At 39.6% G+C, this 20,389-nt stretch overlaps 2 long non-coding RNA genes across 4 annotated transcripts in view; one reads left to right on the top strand and one right to left on the bottom strand.

The window, feature by feature from the left end:
* Positions 1-5,742: 5,742 nt before the first annotated feature.
* Positions 5,743-18,866, bottom strand: LOC111096615. Of its 2 annotated transcripts, XR_005361886.1 has the most exons (4): positions 18,045-18,866; positions 14,727-14,865; positions 7,113-7,205; positions 5,743-6,846 (listed from the first exon to the last, which is right to left on the bottom strand). It is a non-coding gene; the product is annotated as an uncharacterized LOC111096615 (long non-coding RNA). The 2 variants fall into 2 exon arrangements; XR_005361887.1 differs by lacking the exons at positions 14,727-14,865; positions 18,045-18,866 and adding an exon at positions 7,549-8,397.
* The window catches only part of LOC111096616, a 29,011-nt gene continuing 16,488 nt past the window's right edge, over positions 7,867-20,389 (top strand). For both annotated transcript variants that reach the window (XR_005361889.1, XR_005361888.1), the window contains exons 1-3: positions 7,867-8,115; positions 16,971-17,024; positions 18,005-18,305. This is a non-coding gene — a long non-coding RNA (uncharacterized LOC111096616). The remainder of the gene's footprint in view (positions 8,116-16,970; positions 17,025-18,004; positions 18,306-20,389) is intronic.

The following is a 20,389-nucleotide window of genomic DNA, read 5'->3' as shown; positions in this document are numbered from 1 at the left end:
TTGTCACTGTCAATGTCACCAATGACCTCCATGTTGCTAAATCCAAAGCTCTTTTCTTGGTTCTCATTTTCCTTGTCCTGTGTGCGGCCTTTGACCAAATTGGTCACTCTCTTCCTTGAAACACCTTTTAACCCGCCTCCAGGACAATGTATGTATCTGGTTTTCATCCCACCTTACTGGTTCCTCCCCTTCTCTATGACCTCTGAATGTTAGGGTGCCTCAAACTCAGTCCATTGAGACTTGTTGCTTCCTTTTAGCCACTCTCTTGTGGATCTCATTCAGTCTCATGGCTTCAAAAACTGTCTATATTCTGATGACTCCCAAATTTAGACCTCTAGTCTTAACCTCTCTCTTGTTCTCCAGACTCCACTTAGATGTTTAAAGGACATTACAAGATTTACAGATCCAGAACTGAACCCCTGATGGTCTCTGCTCCTTCAACTTTGCCAGGCTTAATATTCTCTATTCCAGTTAATAAACCACATTATTTTGTTTAACTCATTTTATCCTTTTACCCTACATCTAATACATCAAAAAATCCTTAAGGCTCTATCTTTATTTTTTATTATTTTAATTTTTTTATGGAGCAGGAGTTTGAGCTCTTTAAAGATTTACTTTTTAAAAATTTTAATTTAGGGGGATCCCTGGGTGGCGCAGCGGTTTGGCGCCTGCCTTTGGCCCAGGGCGCGAATCCTGGAGACCCGGGATCGAATCCCACATCAGGCTCCCGGTGCATGGAGCCTGCTTCTCCCTCTGCCTATGTCTCTGCCTCTCTCTCTCTCTCTCTCTCTGTGACTATCATAAATAAATAAAAATTAAAAAAATAAATAAATAAAAAAAATAAAAAATAAATAAAAATTTTAATTTAGATTCCAGTTAGTTAATATACAGTGTAATATTAGTTTCAGGTGTATAATATAGTGATTCAACACTTCATACGACACCTAGTGCTCATCACAGCAAGTGTAGCCCTTTAATCCCCCTCCCCAATTTTACACATTCCCTTACCTACCTCCCCTCTGGTAACCTTAACGTTTTTTCTAGAATGTGATTATTTTTTCATCATCTCTACTGTCACTACCCTGGTCCAATCCACCATTATCATCTCTTGCCTAGGATATTGCAATAGCCTCCTAACTGGTCTCCCTGCCTCAGTCTTTGGCTCTTTCTATAGTTCAACAGCCAAATCTTAGCTCAACAGCCAAAGATATCAATTTTGCTAAGATTTTTCCTAAGACCTTCTTTTTCATTCAACGCAAAAGCCAAATCCTTGCAATGGCCTCTGTAGGCTGGAAGTCTCCCTTACTTTTCTAACCTCACTTTGTCTCCAGCTACTCTGGAGTGTGCCAGGCCTGTGCTTACCACAGGATGCTTGCACTGGCTAATCTCTCTGCCTGGAATGCTCTTTTCTCCAGATAGTTGCACAAATCAGTATTCCACCTTTTCCATGTCTTTGCTCAAATGTCACTTTCTTAACAAAACCTTAAAATTGTTGCTTAAAATTCTAACATGTCACCTCCATATCTTATTTCATTTTTGTTCACGAGATTTATCACCTTCTAATAAGCTCTGTATTTTATGCATTTATTCTACTTATCACTATCTCCTCCCACTAAAAATTAAGCCTCACAGAGGTAGGGGTTTTGTCTTTTTTTATTCAGCCCTGTGTATCCAGCACAAAGTCTGGCACATGGAAAACATTCAATAATTACATGCTGATCGACTGAGCAATCACTGACTGACAAGTTAATTTCACATATGTACAGAAACCCAAACAAGGCTAACATGGCTACTCTAGTCTATAATACGTAGAATGGTGAAGCATGCAGTTTGTTTTATCACCAACTCATTTACGTCTTCTAGAATTCTCTGGTCTCTTAACTGCCCTGCAGTACTCCAGGACCTGAAGACATTCCAAGATCTTTAAGCACCCAAATGGTTTTGCTCTAACTTGCCTGCCTGAGGGTCCTCAATACCATATCTCATCCAAATGGATGCTGGTGCTCTGGACCAGCCCTCCTTTCCCCTAGTGCAGATTTCCATTCATTGCCAAGATGATTGTCCTAAGCTATGGTCTTAAAATTACAAATTGTTGTAAATGATTGCTCCCCAGGATCCTGTAACGTCACCTCTGACGTTACAGAAAGGGCAAAGCCACCCTTTCAGAAGCCAGGAACTTCTCCACTGTCTTTCTAATCCTACCTCAAAACTTGCTCAGAAACACTTCAATAATTATGAGCATTTTATATACAAGCATTGAGCTAGGCACTGCAGGAGAAGTAGAAATGAATAAGACACTGTTCCTAGACTTTTAGAGTCATCAATATAAGTAGCAAAAGACAAGCAGTAACAATTAGTAATTAGTAATTCAGGAATTGGTAGAATGGGAGTTCAGTGTGGGACATGGGAATTCAGTGGTGAGACAAACCACCAGAAGCCAGAAGACTTATTTAAGAAATTAAAATCTGAAGTTGACCTTGAAGGATAAATATGCTCTCAATGGGTGGACATGGGGAATAGATGAAAAGCGTTTCATTTGAGACACATAGGTTGGAAAGCAAAGGGCGTCTTTAACCAATGGTAAGTATTCCAGTTTTGTTTTTTTTTTAATTTTTATTTATTTATGATAGTCACACACAGAGAGAGAGAGAGAGAGAGGCAGAGACATAGGCAGAAGGAGAAGCAGGCTCCATGCACCGGGAGCCCGACGTGGGATTCGATCCCGGGTCTCCAGGATCGCGCCCTGGGCCAAAGGCAGGCGCCAAACCGCTGCGCCACCCAGGGATCCCAAGTATTCCAGTTTTACTAGAATGATAAAGTATATGAAAGTTGAAGGTAGATGAAGCCATATGATAATAAACATTGAAAAATAAGGTGAGTTTGATTTTAATTCAATAAACAATGGGAAAAATATTAGGTTTTTGAGCTGGGAAAAGACACGATCAAAGCCAAGTTTTAGAAAGTGTAATGTGCAGTGGAGAGCAGTGTTGGGAAGCTCTTCCAGCAGTTTAGCTGAGGGAAAATACCAGTTCGTAATTAAAGTGGTGGCCCCTGATGGGAAGGAGACAGGTGAGAGATATTATAGAGTTGGAATCTTTAGGATATAATCTTTGGTTTGTTGTGGGGAAGGGAGGAGTGAAATTTGACTCTAAGGTTCCTCCTTGAGTCACCCTGTGGCTTAAGTGAACCCATAACAAACGAGAAGAGGCAAGTTAGAAGGGAATATAATGTAGTGGTTCTGGTTATGTTGAGAATGAGATATTCATGGAATAGACAGATGGAGGTGTCTGAGCCAGCTTAAGGTTCTGATCTAAATGAAGACAGAGTTTAAGAGCAAATGATAAAAATTTAGGATTATTCCAATAACTAACTACTGAGGTTGAAGTCTTAGAACTTAATGAGATAATTGGAGACTTTACAGAGCATTTAAGAGTGAGGAGCTTAGGTCAGCACCTTGCAGAACATGGTAGATGCATTTATTCAGAGCTGAAAATATTATTTTGGCTTAGTATGGGTGATATTTGTATTAACGATATAAAGGACCCTTTTGGCTTAAATTTGAAAGAATAGATTTGGGATGGAATAGTAGGTTTGGGGTATCAAGCAGTGTCTCCTAAGTATTCTGACAACACAATAGAGTCATGTCTGTATGCTGTGCTACGGATCCACCATCACAGGTGGGAAGAGATTTGTAATTCATCAGAAAAGCCTGAAATAATCCCTGAAAATAAATAAATCATTGATAATGAGCTTGGAGTCTTATATCTCTTAGGGATATTTGAATTTTAATAGGAGTCTCCTAAATGCCACACAAACTTTAATCAAAGTAATTAGTAATTAATGACATGGTTTCAGATATAATACAAGCCAATAAATATTATTTCCGAATGGAAATCATACAACATATATCGTCCCTTAATTCAGGGTACTGTTTTGGGGGACCTATATTAGTGGATAAGTAGGAACAGGTTACAGTAAACATACTGATTATTTGTAAAGAGAGGTTTTTCTAACATACTTGGTAATTTTTGCAATTAAAATATTTCTATTGAAATACTTGTAATGATTAGTACTGTATTATCTAAAAGAATGTGCTAATTGTGTGTATATCAACCCCAACATTCACCCCAAGTCTTCAGAGAAAAGATGACCCATAAGTTTGGTATAAAATTGGGTAGGAGTTGGATAAGCAGAGAGGAGGAGGAGAGAGCCCTCTATCTGAGCAGGAGATGGTCAAAGTGTGTTTAGGGTGTGTGTGTGCGCATATGTGTTGGGGGATGGGTTTAAACTTTTTACAAAATAAACTGAGATAATAAATAAAGAAAAATGATGATGTGAATATTTTCTAGGGATAATATCACCTGTTTTTGTTCAATTTTCCTTTTCTTCCAAAGAGATTTTTCCCACCCATTTCCTTTCTTTGGGAGAAAGGGCCTGTACAGTTTTTCTTGACCCCAAACCTAAACACATAGGTTCACATTGTGCCAGAGCACTAGATCAGAAGTATGACTTACTGAGTAAAGAGAGGTAGTGTTTCATCTAAAACCTGAAGACAGATTTTGGTGAAGCCACAGAGAGGCTATGCAGGGTTGTATAGGAGATTACAGACCTAGAAAGCAGAGTGTATCTCAGCTAATCTTAAGCCTATTTATTTTTATTTTATTTTTTAAATGTTTTTTAAAGCAATCTCTATGCCCAACATGGAGTAGGCTCCAAAATTCATAAATCTGTCGTCCTGTTCAAAAAGACACAAGGCAAGGAGAATGAGACCCCAAAGAGGGACTGTGTGTGAAGAAACTAGAGCTACTTGTAATTTGATTTTAAATTCTCTTTCACTCCCTATTTGCCTTACTTGTACTTGCCTGTATTGTTATAAAACAGGTAAGCTGAACATTTTATGAGGTTAGAAGAGCAGGATATACTTATGATACTATGGCATCATCCCAAAAAGCATTTATCAAGTGACTAATAGTTGCATTAGCACATGGACAATTAATCTAACATGGTTCTTTCCAGAGCTGGAAGATTTATAGGTATCGGCAGTATTTTCTTGGGCTCATCCTTTGCCTTCTATATGTACAATTTCCAGAATTGTTTTCACCTTAGTATATAAATATTCCATTTTTGCTTTTTTTGTGTTTTTAGAAGATTAAAGCCTTAAAGAAGGGCTTTGGTAGCTGACAGAGGCAATAATAATCTAAGTAAGTAAAAACTTAAACTACATAAAAATTACAGAGATTTAAGTGTGATCCTAATTATATTTATTAAATACTGTTCAATTTAGATAGTATGCTGTCTCTATACTATCAGCAAATCAATACTGGGTGTAAGTGAAATGTGTGTACTTTTCATAAATATGTTTGATTTTTATAGGTCAAACATTTTATAAATAGAGACCTAGGATAAGCAAGTCAGTGTTATGAAGACATAAAGCTCTAATTAGGAGGAAAATATAAGGGAGATGTAGCACGTGATGATCATTCTTCCCATTTGTAGGCATTAGCCTTGATTTGATTTAGAGCTATTCATATACCGCCCGTGTATACAATGCTAATAGAATAAACAGACTGTGGCAGTAACCTGTCTCAGGAAAGGGGAATAAGGAATCATGTTCTAGCAGGGGGATACTTGAAGACAAAATCATCTTGGAGCCCTTCATTTTGTATTTCTATCTTCTGAGGGGTATAAAATGTGTAGGCACATCAAAGTTCATAACAAAAATTGCTCATGCCATTAGGAAGACGTATTTATTTTCAGCAATGTAAGGGGGAAAGCATACAATTGGGGTGGAGAGAGAGGGGGACAGAGCGAGAGAGAGAGACACAGAGAGAGAGAGATCTGCTGCAGACATCACCTGAGTGGGAAATTACACATCCTGCACACACACGCACGCTCTGCACACACATGCACAGAATTCATCTCTGACAATTTAATTGTTTAATGGTAGGACTAACAAGGAATCCTTTCTAAAGTAATGGCATATAAAGGCTTCCTAGTGAAGTTAATATTCCTGCTGCATTTGATGGGTGTTTCCCATTTGTGCAGTTCTGCCCTAACAGACTCCTGGTGTTTGATGAGGGGAGGCAGGAGGGGTGGTGGCGTCTGTGTTCAATAGCAGAACCTGGTGTGTGCCTTAGCCTGTGACCTTAGCCATTAAAACAATACATCTGAGGCCATGACTGGCACCAGAGCAATTGCTCACGTTGGTTGTGATGTCTTGGCTTGCAGTCCAAGGATCTGGTCTTCTTGGACCCATGGCTGGGTGTTTTGAGCACAGAGCCCTTGCCTGCATAGTTGTCCGTTTTCTCTTAGTTTCCTAGAACCAGGGTTTGGCAGCCATTTGTGCTGAGGTGTGAGGACTTCAGTTTGACCAGGCTTCTAGATAATGAAATGAATGATGTCTCAGCTGCTAGGATTTGAATCCTCATCTGGAGCCACACAGTCTCTTCTCATATTTCCTTATGGTTCAGCCTTTACTCATTTCTGTGCTCTAATTGGATCCCTGGGTGGCCTGCCTGTTATAGCCATATACACAACAATGGAGGCTCTGTGGAGGAATAACTGTGTCTCAAGAAATATAAAGTTCCCAAAGCAATCCCTCATTTGGTAGTTTCCATTCTTAAATCAATACATTTTACATTCATTACTCTGGTTACTTGGCCTCGAAAACAAAAGTTTTGTTGCCTGTATCAGAGGAACCCAGTGGTAGTGGTGGAGATAGAGTTTGACCACAACAGAGAAGGCGGTTTGCTCTGGAGCGTGGTTTCCCGTTGGTTGTGGAACAGCTCCCATGCTGTCTGCTTCTCTCGCTGGAGCTCTATCTGTGTCTTTCAGTCTAGGAAAAGGCTTAGTAGGCAGAATTGAAAATGACAGACTATTTTTAACACAAGCTTTATACCCCACAGTTCTGGTTCTTACTTCTATTATCATTACTTATTCATAGACTTTTATTCCCAAATATCATTACCCTTTACAGTAATAGGATCAGCAAAGCAACCACTTAAAACAAAACAAACAAATGTAGGAATCCAAGTCCCACTCATGGCAACATTTCCCCCCTCTTGCCAGTGCTCTGTCTCTCTCTGACTACCTGTGGGAAAAGGAGTACTTACCAGTTAGTAAGAAGCTCTGTTGCTTCAGAAATGCAGTAGGTAATGATATGAAGGCACTGAGAGTCTAAGGAAACAGAAAGGAGGTAATGAAATCTGAAAAGCAAACAAACAAGAGAAGGAAAATGAAGTGGACGAAGGTGGGAAGTGGAAAGCAAACGAAGAATGCAGTGTGTGTTGCTTAAATTCAGTTTTAGCAGAGGCCAACACCTATCTAAAACAGATCTTATTTAATTTACAGAGACTCTGAAGCAGGATTGTGTAATTATTCCCTATCCAGCAACAACAGCTACATGACCTGAGGGCCTACTATATGCCAGATGCTTTCTAAAGGTTATTTGATTGATACCACTTTTAATAGTGGGCATGACTATCTCCATTTTACAGTGAAGGGGACTGAGGCTTGGACAAGCTAACTGGAGTGTCTAAAGTTGCATACCTCAATTGGATAGACCTGGAATGTCAACTTAGATTGTTTGAATCCAAATCCTATGTTCATAAACACTACAATTTTTTCAGACTGACTTCCACTGTGCCTTATGCCTTGCATCTCACTTGGTCATTTGTCTTTCCACTTGTATATTTATTTATGTATACAACGTATTGTTCCAGAAATGATTTAAGATGGTATAAATGCCTTGGAGCTATGCACGCATCTAAGCAACTTGCACATGGTTAGGACATTCTATGTATTTGTAGATTGAGCCATGGAACATCAATTGTCAAGAGTTTAGAATTCTTTCACTGTGGAATTCTCATTCCTTTTTTATCTTTAAAAGTAGGCCAGCCAGAAATCCATCTGTGCAGGCTTGGATACAGGAACCAGAGTCTGGACTAGCTAATCTCCCCAAATCTTTTCTAGGCCTTCTCTATTACCATGCTTTATGGGAATTACTTCTCTTTGGTAATTAATTACAGAAATGTGAAAAGTGAATTGGCAGGAAGAAAAAAGGATAACTTTACCATGGAGTAACCTGGCAAACACTACTTCAGGCAAGTGCTGAAGGTCAGCATCAACAGTAATAAGTCATGTTGATAGCATGTACTATTGATCCAGTGTATTGAAGATAGCACTTTACCTCTGTGATCTTCCTCCCCAAAACCCATAACTTCAGTCTAATTGTGAGTTAAACATCAGAAAAATCCCAATTAAGTGACAAATTATACAAAATACCACGCCAGTACTCCTTAAAACTGTCAAGGTCATCAAAAACAAGGAAAGCCTGAGAAACTGTCAGTCAAGAGGAGCCTATGGAGACAGGGTGGCTAAATGTAATGTGGTGTCCTGAGACAGAAAAGGGACATTAAGTGGAAACTAAGGAAATGTTAATAAAGAATGAACTCTAGTTAAGTATCATGTATCCGAATTAGTTCATTAATAGTAACAAAGGTACTATACTAAAGTAAGATAATAATAGGGGAATCAAATCTAACACTGTCTAGGGGTGGCTGAATGGCTCAGTCAGTTAAGTGTCCAAGTCTTGATCTTAGTTCAGGTCTTGATCTCAGGGTCATGAATTCAGGCCCTGAGCTGGGCTCCATGCTGGGTGTGGAGGCTACTAATTAATTAATTAAACTGTTCTAAAAAATAAAGTTTATAAAAGTATTTGCTTACACACACACACACACACACACACACACACACACACTAATTGGCCAAGATTTTTGAGAGAACCAATGGGATGACTAGAAGTAGAATGTGTGTCCCTGTATTGAAAACCTAACCCAACAATTGAGATGGATAGCTTTTCCTCAAATTGATGTAGTTTTGCTTCCTGTTGATCTCTGGATTTTTATTATCAGCTTTTGAAGGGTCTACTGAGTTTCTGATGACCTTGAGTAACTAAATGCCATTGCAACATATACTTACGGAGCTTTACTGGCTCTAGGATACATATAATTCCACTCATGTTCCAGACCTTTCAATGATGTAATCCTGTACCCAGTTCACTATTGAGCTATTCCAATGCCTTTGTTTAGTTCTTCAGAACCTAGGAAGCATTCCTGAATCACTCCAGAAAATTGATCAAATAATTATTTCAATCTGAAACTCTAATGCCACATCCTATTTGGTTTACTTTTTATTGGAAACTCCCAATGTCTTATATGTAGCTGTACCCACTGCAATATCACCAATAGAAATCACAGATGTTTGCACATCACATTACAGTTGCTGTAGATATCGCAAAATATCATTTACACTCATGACTAATTTGAAATTATAGTCGTTATTAGATTTGCTACTGTATCTTGATATTTAATGCATTAATAAAGAAGTACATGTATTACTGTAGCAAACATTTAAAAATATTTTGATAATTGTATTTTAATATAATTGGTTTTCTCTGTAATCCTATGGAGCTTTTAAAATACAATTAAAAACATTTTTTCTGAGAAAGGGTCCAAAAGCTTCTCAGACTCCCAAAGAGGCTCATGGTGTAAAAAAGATTAAGAATCTTTGATGTAGTGGAAAGAATACTGAACTGGGACTCATGAATCCTGAATTGTGTAATCTCCATAGAATCTCTTGACCTCTAGTTTCCTCATTTTTCTCACTCTTGTGTACCTTAAAAAAAAAAGTCAGAGCAGATCAAATCAGATAACACATAGGGGAATGCCCGTAAATTGCAAAACCATGGAACTGTAAGGAATCAGTGCTATTGTTATGTTTTGGCCATTAGATAAAAATGACTTTTTTTTTTTTACCAGGGTTTTAAATGTAGTTAATTGCTAGGAATATTTCTCACTCAATGATTTAGACCATGCTTACATGAGCAAAAGGAAATGGAAAATTGAGTCAATTCTCTGGATAATAATTCATGCTAATAGGTTCCTACATTTGCTTGCAACATCCAGATAATCAAAGAAAATGTGTTTTAACTTGAATTATCAGCATAGCTCTATCACAATTCTCAACTCTATTTTCAATGTATAGACTCAAATGCCAACAATAAAGTTCTTAATATTAAGAGGAGTAGAATTACTTTCAGACCCCTATTCTAGTGATGTTACTCCAAATGTGCACACTGAGATAGCTCATGTGTTCTAAGAGACATTGATGGTTGTGCACCAGGACATGTGCATATCATTGATTAGAGATTTCTTCTGTGCTGGGTAGACATTTTCAATTCCATTTGTATCCACAGACCCTAAAGCACTTGGACTTCTGTATAACACACATGTCTGAGGACAGTGTTGTCTAGTTAGACCCTCAGCAGTTTGCAAGTAGAGGACATTTTCAGTGAAAAGGCAGGCTTACCCTTGCTATACGGTGTCTAGATCCTAAGCAATCTATACATAACAATGGGCAGTCATGCTTTCAGGGAAGCTTACAAACCAAACTGTAAACTGAAAGGACTTGAATTAGTTAGAAGATCAAATAAGGAATTCAACTGGAAAATCTTAGTGAGTCTGATCCTTTCCACCCTCTGCTATAAAAGTAAGTTCATTCAGTCTAAAGAAATCGGTAATTGCATTTTCTTTCCCTGCTATCTCTTCCCACAACTTTTCATACCAATACAAATGTATGGGTTTAATTTGATTGAGGATACAATTACTTTGAGAAGATCTACTATATTGACTTGCAGGAAAATACTTCCAACAAAAAGAAAATCATCTGGGCAATAGACCATCACTTAATAGATAAAGCACATTACACACCGTGATAGTTTGCCAAGGCCGCCATAACAAAGTTCCACCAACTGGGTGGCTCAAACAACAGAAATTAATTTTCTCACAGTTCTGGAGGCCAGATGTCCGAGATCAAGGTGTTGGCAGGGTTTGTTCCTTCTGAGGGCTGTGAGAGAGAATCTGATCCATACCAAGCCTTTAGCTTCTGGTGGTTGGTTAGTAATCATTAGCATTTCTTGGTTTGTTGAAACATCACCTGGATCTCTGCCTTCATTTTCACAAAACATTTTGCCTGTGTGGGTGTCTCTACAACCATATTTCCTCTTTTTATAAGGACATTAATTATATTGGATGATGGCCCACCCTAATAATTTCATCTTAACGAATTATATCTGTAATGAGCCTATTTCCAAATTAGGTCACAGTCTGAGATACTGGGGTTAGTGATTTAACATATGAATTTGGGAGGGGGGGGGACACAATTCAACTCATAACACACACCAAGTGTTCAATATATATTTGAAACCCTGAACTAAAAGGTAACATACTTGAGAAGGGCTAGGAGGGTATGCACTTCTTGAGGAGACATATGGGCAAAGCTCTGATGACAGTATAACCATGTATATAACTCAGCAGCTAAATTAATACAGACTTCTACCCATCATTAGAGTAACTTTCGGCAGCAGTTTTTAATTTTTATTCTGAAGGATCTCTTAACGGTCTCCTGGGATTTTATCTAAAAAAGAAGCTTTACATGAGTTACCCAGGGGTAAATCTGACTTTCTACTGTAAAGACAGTCACGCTTATCCTATAGTTTGTCATTCTCTCTGGAACACATTGATTTTGTTTATCACGCAGTTTGAGGAAGGCATCCCTACTGCCTAAGGACTTAGTGTTGCTGAGAGTATGTCCAAAGCAGGAAGATAGATATAAGGACCAGCCTTTAATTGAAATAAATTGAGGGAATATGGTTAAGCCAGACTGAGGTTCCAGATCAAATTTTATTTTTTTTATTTTTATTTATTTATTTTTTTGATTTTTTTTTGTTGTTGTTGTTGAAGATCAAATTTTAGAAAGAACTTTCCCTTTACTAACTTATTTTCCTGAGATCAAGACCTGAGCTGAGATCAAGAGTCAGATGCTTACCCCACTGAGCCACTCAGGTGCCCCTTCCTTCACTTTTTAGTACTAATATACTATGTATATTAGTATAGTTAAAAAAGTCAAAGTTCTATAAGGCTTATAACTAAAACCAATGATTTCTATCCCACTTCTACCCATCTCCAATTATTACTACCTAGAAACAACTACTAAAGGCATTTCTAGGTCTTTCTTTTGGTACTTCCCTTCATATTTCTAAACACCATTTTTGAATGTTCATTCCTTCTATTTTTCATTTTAGTTGTATCTGTTCTTGACTTCCCACCATGTAAGGTGAGGGTTTGGTTCTCTCATGGGTCCCCTTAGTCTTCCCTCTTTTCACCTCATCTTTTTTTTCTTTTTAAGATTTTATTTATTTATTCATGAGAGACAGGGAGAGAGAGAGAGAGAAAAGGGCAGAGACACAGGCAGAGGGAGAAGCAGGCTCCATGCAGGGAGTCCGACGTGGGACTCGATCCTGAGTCTCCAGGATCAGGCCCTGGGCTGAAGGCGGCGCTAAACTGCTGAGCCACCCGGGCTGCCCCTCAGCTCATCTTCTTAATATATCATGATTTTTGGCTAGTTGAATTCAGATTCTTAAGTAGGTAAATACTTTCCACAACTCTCCATGTAGTGAACTATGACTACATATCCCTTTTTGTGAAGTTTTTTTTTTTTTACCCTCTTGGATTGATAATTGCCTGTTGTTTTTTTCTCCTTACTTTTCTACGCATCTATTGTTCATGCTCTTGCAAACTCACTGCCGGAGTATAAATCTCCTTTCAATTATTCTTCCTTCTCCTCCTCATGTCTCCCGCCCCCATCTCCCACCTAACCTTCTACCTCTCGCCCATACACCTTCTTTCTCCAGGCATCCTTCCTGGAGCCCTCCATTTTCTGATCCAATCAGAGACCCTGGTTGCTCCCTACACTTACTGCCTCCAGCTGTCATTCAGGGTCTTCCATTATCGTCTTGGGGTTCAATTTGCCTCATTCTTGTGGTCAATCCCTTATCTCTTGTTTCTTAGATCTCATCTATTTTTCTTTCAAACTTCCTTTCTTTTGGTGGATTACCTTTTTAAGTAGCTTCCCAAGAAAAGACACATGGGCGGGGGGGGGGACATTTTCTAAGGCATTGTGTGCCAATTGTCAGTTATGGACTGTCAGCTCTATTGTCCCACTTTTAGGGTCCCAGAGCTGGACCTTATAAATACTTTTCCTTTGCCAGCTGGAGCAGTGTTAAGTTTCATCAATGGAAGACTCTGGAAAGACATTGAAGGCAGAGCAAAGGGGCTTTTCTTCCTGGCTCCCATGGGGAGCTGCCAACAAATGTGTAGGGAACTCAGGGACACTTGCCCTCCAGCAAGTTTCTCCTCTCACCTCCAGCAGGTAGGTAGCAAGTGTCTCCAGTTCATCTTCCCGTGACTCCTACTAAGCCAGCTCCACCTCACTCCTGTGGGTGGCATCCTACACATTGGCGTCAGTGTGCCGCACCCCAGTGGGCAGTTTCCCATGGACCAGCTTTGGCCCATGGCACCCTAGTGAACTTCTCCACCAGAAGAGGACACAGGCTTTAGCTGTGCTTTCTATGAGGAGATCTGGACTTCAGCCTTTGGGAGAGGAGGCTTTTCCAAGTTTATTCCTTCCTTGTCTTGGGGTACTTGCCCCAGAAGCAACTGCTCCCTACACTTAGTATTCCTGTATACTTTCGGGTTCTCTTTTACCATGTTAAGCATCTTCTACTAATTAATAATTTGTCATATTAAACTTTCCCTGCATCTGACTATATACTTTACATATCTGAAAATTTGTTTATCCTCTTATTTTTTAAAAATATTTTATTTATTTATTCATGAGAGACAGTGAGAGAGAGAGAGGCAGAGACACAGGCAGAGGGAGAAGCAGGCTCCATACAAGGATCCTGATGTGGGACTTGATCCCGGGACTCCGGGATTGCGCCCTGAGCCAAAGGCAGATGCTCAACTGCTGAGCCTCCCAGGCGCCCCATCCTCTTATTTGATTGAACACTTGGTTAGGCAGAGAATTCTGGGTTGAAAATAATTTCCTTCAGAATTTTTGATACTGCTGCATTTATTTCTATTTTCCATTGTTATTATTGAGAAGTTTACTGTTGTGCTGGTTCCCATTCTGTTGTATATGACATTTAAAAAAAATTGGAAGTTTTCAGGATCTTCTTTTTATTACCGGGATTCTGAAATTTCATGATGTGTCTCGGAATGGGCAAGGTGTTAGGAATACTCTAGAAACTCATGTCACTGAGTTCTAGGATATTTTCTTTGATTTATTTCTATAATGGCACCCTCCTCTTCATTTTCTCTACTTATTCCTTCTGGAATTCCTATTGCATGGATGTTGGATATTCTATACCGGTCTTCTAGTTTTCTAAATTTTCTCTCTCATTTTCCATCTGGGTTTTCCTTTCCTTTCTTTTTTTTTTTTCCGGAAGATTAAGGCAACCCTATTCCATAGTCTTTCTCTGCTGTTGTGTATGTATGTATGAATGTATGTATGTATGTACGTATGTATTTTTGCTATTGTGTATTTAAGAGCGAGGCACTAAGAAACTGTATGGAAGCCTTCTTGTGAATGGTGGGGTGGGGGTGATGCCTCTGGAATGGTGGCTTTCATTACAGGGTGGCAGGGTTGGACAATGTTATAAGTTCCCCCAGCAGTCGGTATATGGGAGGCTCTTGAGTTGGTCAATTTTCCCAGAGGAGAATCTTTCAGTCTTCTGTTCAGAGGTGAGGGTGTGTGTGGGAGGGTGAATCAGCCTGGATGCCAGGATTCTAGGGAGCCAAGTTACAGAAAAGCAATGAAATTCTCACCTTTCATATGTAGACTTTGATCATTAGGGTGTATCCCTCCCCATGGCTTCCTGATATCCTTTGTCCGGAGCCACTTGATGGAGCTTCTTCCCAGAGCAAACCCCCAAGTCTTCCACCGGGATGGGAAGAGGTAGTCACTCTGTGGGGTGGAGGAGGGGATCTGTGAGTTCTAACCACTTCCTATACAGATTTACTCTATCCTTCCTTTGTAAGGTCTCCCTGACCAGCTCTTTGAGGTCTGTAACACCCGTAATTTCTAGGCTACCCTGGGGTTCTGTACAGTTGATGGTCTTGCTCCTGGGTTACCCTACTTTGCTTTGTGCTGGTTTAAAAGTTTTAGTTTCTCTTAGCTAGGAAGGATTTTACACTCATCTATTCACTTTCTAAATTCTAACAGGTTACACTGTCTCCTCTTTTCTCCTCCTTGCATTTCCTGATTTGTGTCTTTTAGGAACTCTATTTCATGTTGTGAGGCCCTGGAAGGAACTAGAGGTACATATGTGTTCACTGTGTTGTGTTTGATCAGCAATCTCTTTTGCTTCTTACGGTTTTATTATAAGAGATAGGGGATAGGAAATCATTTCTCCCATTTGGCTTGTGGGGTTGAATTAGATGGAAGTGCTACATCTTCCAGAAGCAAAGCTTACTACTGAGAATAGAAGACTTGAATCAAAATATGAACATAGAATATATATGAATGAATATAGAATATAGACACTGAGGACCTCAAGCATCAACATTTATGGGAAATTAGAAATTCACTGAATGGCCAAAATAAAAAAGAATTTATATATTTCACGATAACATGCTTCTTGATATGGATGGACTAGTTAAATCTTTCAAATCTCAGAAGATAATAGTTGGAAACAGAAAGTTACTCCCTTGATGTACCTAAATAAGTTTGCTATTTAAATAATTTATAAAAGACACTGGGTTATGTTGGCAAATTGAATTTAGATAAAATATTTTAAAAATTATTTATAAAAAAGAAAATTGGCTCATTAATTTCCTTCTCAATATTTCCCATGTTTGGAGATTTCTATTTATTGTCACTCCTCTCAGATTTCAGAGGAAGAGAGGAAGAGTCAGAGAGAGATGAGCAGAGGGGAGCAGGTTACATAAGGTAGCATACCTCCACTTGGACCCTTAGAATCACTCAGCGGTAAATGTACACAGTCCCCAGCAACATGTAAAAACAGTGTATGAGGTCTGCTTCTCCTCACTCTACCAATAATCTCAAGTAATTTTAAATTCCTTAATTCTTTTTCTTTAAAATGGCTTTTTCTTTACGCAATTTCGAAAACTTTAAACCAACATACTTCTAAATTTCTCTTAAAAGTGTGCTTAGTGGGGATCCCTGGGTGGCACAGCGGTTTGGCGCCTGCCTTTGGCCCAGGGCGCGATCCTGGAGACCCGGGATCGAATCCCACGTCGGGCTTCCGGTGCATGGAGCCTGCTTCTCCCTCTGCCTGTGTCTCTGCCTCTCTCTCTCTCACTGTGTGCCTATCATAAATAAATAAAAAAAAATTAAAAAAAAAAAAGTGTGCTTAGTGAGTGATATCTTTATTCTCCGAGTCAATATTTCATTGCTTTAGAGGGAGAGCAGATACTAGCTAGAAAAACAAACTTACTGCTCAGTTCTGACTGTCAGGTTTTTGTGTTTGGTTGGTTGGTTTTTGCATCTTGAATGAGAGAAAAGTCTTAAAAGCCAGACTTGGTTGAGACATTATTAAGACTTCTCTTCATTTATCAAAATCAAAGCTTGGACACCCGAACATAAAGTTTGGCATAAACTGGGACTGGGAAATAAAGCAGTGTCTCCTTGCCTGGAGACAAATGAAGGGTGAAGGATGGAGTGGAAGAAGGAGGAAGATTCGGGAGGTAGAAGACTAGGGTGGAGATACTACTAGATCCCTGAGAAAGGACCCAGCAACCCTACTCCTGTGCCTCCTTAAAGGTGACACATGCCCGTGAGGTCACAGAAACCCCAGGGCAGCCACAGATGGGGCAAGGAGACAGGCTATCCAGGCTTGCACTTCCCCTTACAAAGGACAAAGGTCCACCTCTTCCCAGTTGAGAGTAAATAAGGCATACCATCACCAAATTCGTGGCACCTTGCAATTTTGTCTTCTGTTCACAAAATGTTATTTTAATAATTATAATAGGTAATATTTAAAGCTTTTCAAATGGACTCTGCTAAGCACTTTACACGGATTATCTCATTGTGAGTTTTTTTTTCTGCAGTAGCCCCCTATAAGAGGCAGCATTTCACGGAGGGAGTACGGAGATTTAAAGAAGGTAATACCTTGCCCACGATGCTTGTCAGTGAGTGGTAGAGCCAGGACAGGAGTCAAGATGTAGATGTCCACACTCTTACTCCTTCCCCAGAACTGCCTCTCTGGCAGCCCTCTTCTTCTTTCCTCCCCTCACTCAGAGCCTTTCTGCTACCTTCCTCCTCCTCCCAAATCAAAGAGGGTAAGCTCTGTAATTAACCATCTGTATTAGTTCAGCGTTTGAGTAATTGCAGTGTACAGAGAGGCCCGACTTAGGTTGGTTTGACCTACGATTTTTCGACTTTATGGTATTGTACAGGCTATATGAATTCAGTAGAAACCATATGTCAAGTTTTGAAATTTGCTCTTTTCCCAGCTAGTGTTAGGCTGCACATTCCTCTCGTGTGATGCTGGGCAGCAGCAGTGAGCCACGGCGCCCAGTCAGCTTCATGATTCCAAGGGTTAACAACCAACACACTTACAACGGTTCTGTATGGCAGTGTTCGGGGTTCATTAAATTACACGAGAGAGTGAACACTTTATTATACAACAGGCTTTGTGTCAGATGATTTTGCCCAAGGGCAGGCTAACGTAAGTGCCCTGAGCACGTTGAAGGTAGGCTAGACTGAGCTGAGATGTTCAGTAGGCTAGATGTATTAGATGTGTTTTCCACTACTGATATTTTTACCTCGTGGTGAGCTGATTGGGATACAACCCCATTGTAAGTAAAGGAAGACCTGTGCTTGAACCTCATTCATACTAAACTGTTACCTCAGTCAGGCACTTAAATATTTTTTAGCTTCATTGAGATATAATCTACATATTGTAAAATTTGCCCATTTCAAGTGTCCAATTTTCAGAAATTTTGGAGCCCTGCAGCCATACTTGTAATCCAGTTTTAGAAGATTTTTGTCACCTCTAAAATTCTCTCATATCTATATATAATATAGACTTGTAGACACCCTCAACTTCAGACAACCACTAATCTACTTTCTGTTTCTATAGATTTGATGTTTCAAGATACTTCATATAAATGAAAGCATACCTGATGTGATCTTCTGTGTCTAGCTTTCTTCGCTTCGTGTGACATTTTTGAGATGTGTCAAATTCATCCTTTTTTCTTGATGAACAGTATTTCATTGTGTGGATGTACTCCATTTTGTTTGTCTCCTCACTGGTTGGTGGAAACTTGGAGTTGTGTCCATTTCTTGGCTTTTGTGAATCATGCTGCTATGGATATTCATGTGTTCATTTTTATGTGGACAAATCTTTCATTTCTCTGGGAGTGGAATCACTGGCTCATATGGTAAGTTTGTGTTTGACTTTTTAAGAAACAGCAACTTGTATTTTATTTGCATCTCTGAATGTGGATTTAAAGACTTTTCTCTCAATTAAAGGAATTTCAACCATCAGTAAGCTAGGGAGAGACATAAAGTTGGAGAGATGGTGGACTCTCACTGTAGGGAACTCTGATTTCATTCTTTACCGATGCTTTGCAGAGTGCCTGAGGCCCTCACTGAAAATGGGCCCAGGCTATTCGTGCCACACAGTTCCTTTCTATTTTGGTTAAGTTGGCATATGATGCTGAGATCAAGTCCCGCTTACCGTGAAGGCTAAAGAAGACTTCTAGAAGGGCTAGTACTCTACAAGTCATCCACCAAAAAGACTTCTCCCTCCAGACACAATGGTGGCCCACGGATTGAATTCAGCCTGCAGGCATCGATTATTGGCCTTCACAAAGTTTTAAAATTTAAATTTGAATGTTTACGGATTGTTCATGTGTTCCCCATTGTACTCCTATTTCTCATTACTGTCTATTGACTAACACAAGAACAACATTGGAGAACTCATGCTACTTGATTGCAAAACTTACTATGAAGTTCGGGTGAGCCAGATTTTTTTTTTCCATTTTTTTTTTTTTTTTTAAATTTTTATTTATTTATGATAGTCACAGAGAGAGAAAGAGAGGCAGAGACACAGGCAGAGGGAGAAGCAGGCTCCATGCACCAGGAGCCTGATGTGGGATTCGATCCCGGGTCTCCAGGATCACGCCCTGAGCCAAAGGCAGGCGCCAAACCGCTGCGCCACCCAGGGATCCCTGGGTGAGCCAGATTAAGGAGGGCATATGCTGTGATGAGCACCGAATGATGTATGGAAGTGTTGAGTCACTAAATTTTATACCTGAAACTAATATTACACTGTATATTTACCAACTGGAATTTAAATAAAAACTAAAAAAGAAAAAAAAAAGATTATAGTATAGATTGAGACAGTGTGTTATTTGGTGAAAGAAAGGACATACAGATCAATAGAACCAAACAGAGAGTCCAAAAATACACCTGCTTTTATGCGGGCAATTGGTATTTGACGAAGGTGGAAAGGCAACTCAGTGGAGAAAAGACAGTCTTTTCAAGAAATGGTGCTTAAACAGTTGGACACCCAGATGTAAGAAACCTACAAAAACCAAACCAAACAAAAACTGAATACCTCTGTTCTTCAAAAACACTGTTAAGAGAATGGCGAGAAAGCCAAGGATTAGAATAAAATATTTACAAAACACATTTCTTCTGAAGGATGGTGACCACATGACCACATGATGTATATAAAGAACTAAAAACACCCTCAGTAATAAAGAAATAAATAACCTAAAAAATGGGCAAAAAATATGAACAGGCATCAAGATATCACATCAAAGAACATATGCAGATGGCAAATAAACACATTAAAAGATGCTTAACAACATTAGTCCTTAGGGAAATGCAAATTAGAATCACAACGCATTATCACTATGTATCTATTAGAATGGGTAGCATTAACAAGCAAAACAGAAATACCCTTTTTCTTTTGGTGTGTGGGGGGATACAGAGAGGGGCCGAAGGGGAGGAGGGAGAGAGAATCCCAAGCAGCCTCCATGCTCAGCACAGAGCCTGTCGTGGGGCTCGAATTCAGGACCCTGAGATCATGACCTGAGCTGAAACCAGGAGTCGGTCGCTCAACTGACTGAGCCACCCAGGTGCCCCCAAAACACCTTTTAATATCAAGTGCTGACAAGAACACAAAGCAAGTTGACCTTGTTGGTGGCAATGCAAAATATGACAGACCCTTTAAAAAACATTTGGTGGTTTCCTTTTTTTTTTTAAGATTTTATTTATTTATTCATGAAAGACACACACACATGAGAGAGAGAGAGAGAGGCAGAGACACAGGCAGAGGGAGAAGCAGACTCCATGCAGGGAACCCGACGTGGGACTCGATCCTGGGACTCTAGGATCAAGCCCTGGGCTGAAGGTGGCACTAAACTGCTAGGCCACCAGGCCTATCCACATTTGGTGGTTTCTAATAAAGTTGAACATATAGTTATCGTATATGATCCAGAAATCCCCCCCGAGG

The sequence above is a fragment of the Canis lupus genome, chromosome 7 (genome assembly GCF_011100685.1).
Source record: "Canis lupus familiaris isolate Mischka breed German Shepherd chromosome 7, alternate assembly UU_Cfam_GSD_1.0, whole genome shotgun sequence".
NCBI lineage: Eukaryota > Metazoa > Chordata > Mammalia > Carnivora > Canidae > Canis > Canis lupus.
Note: the sequence above shows the minus strand (reverse complement) of the source record. Positions and strands in the feature narration are given on the sequence as shown.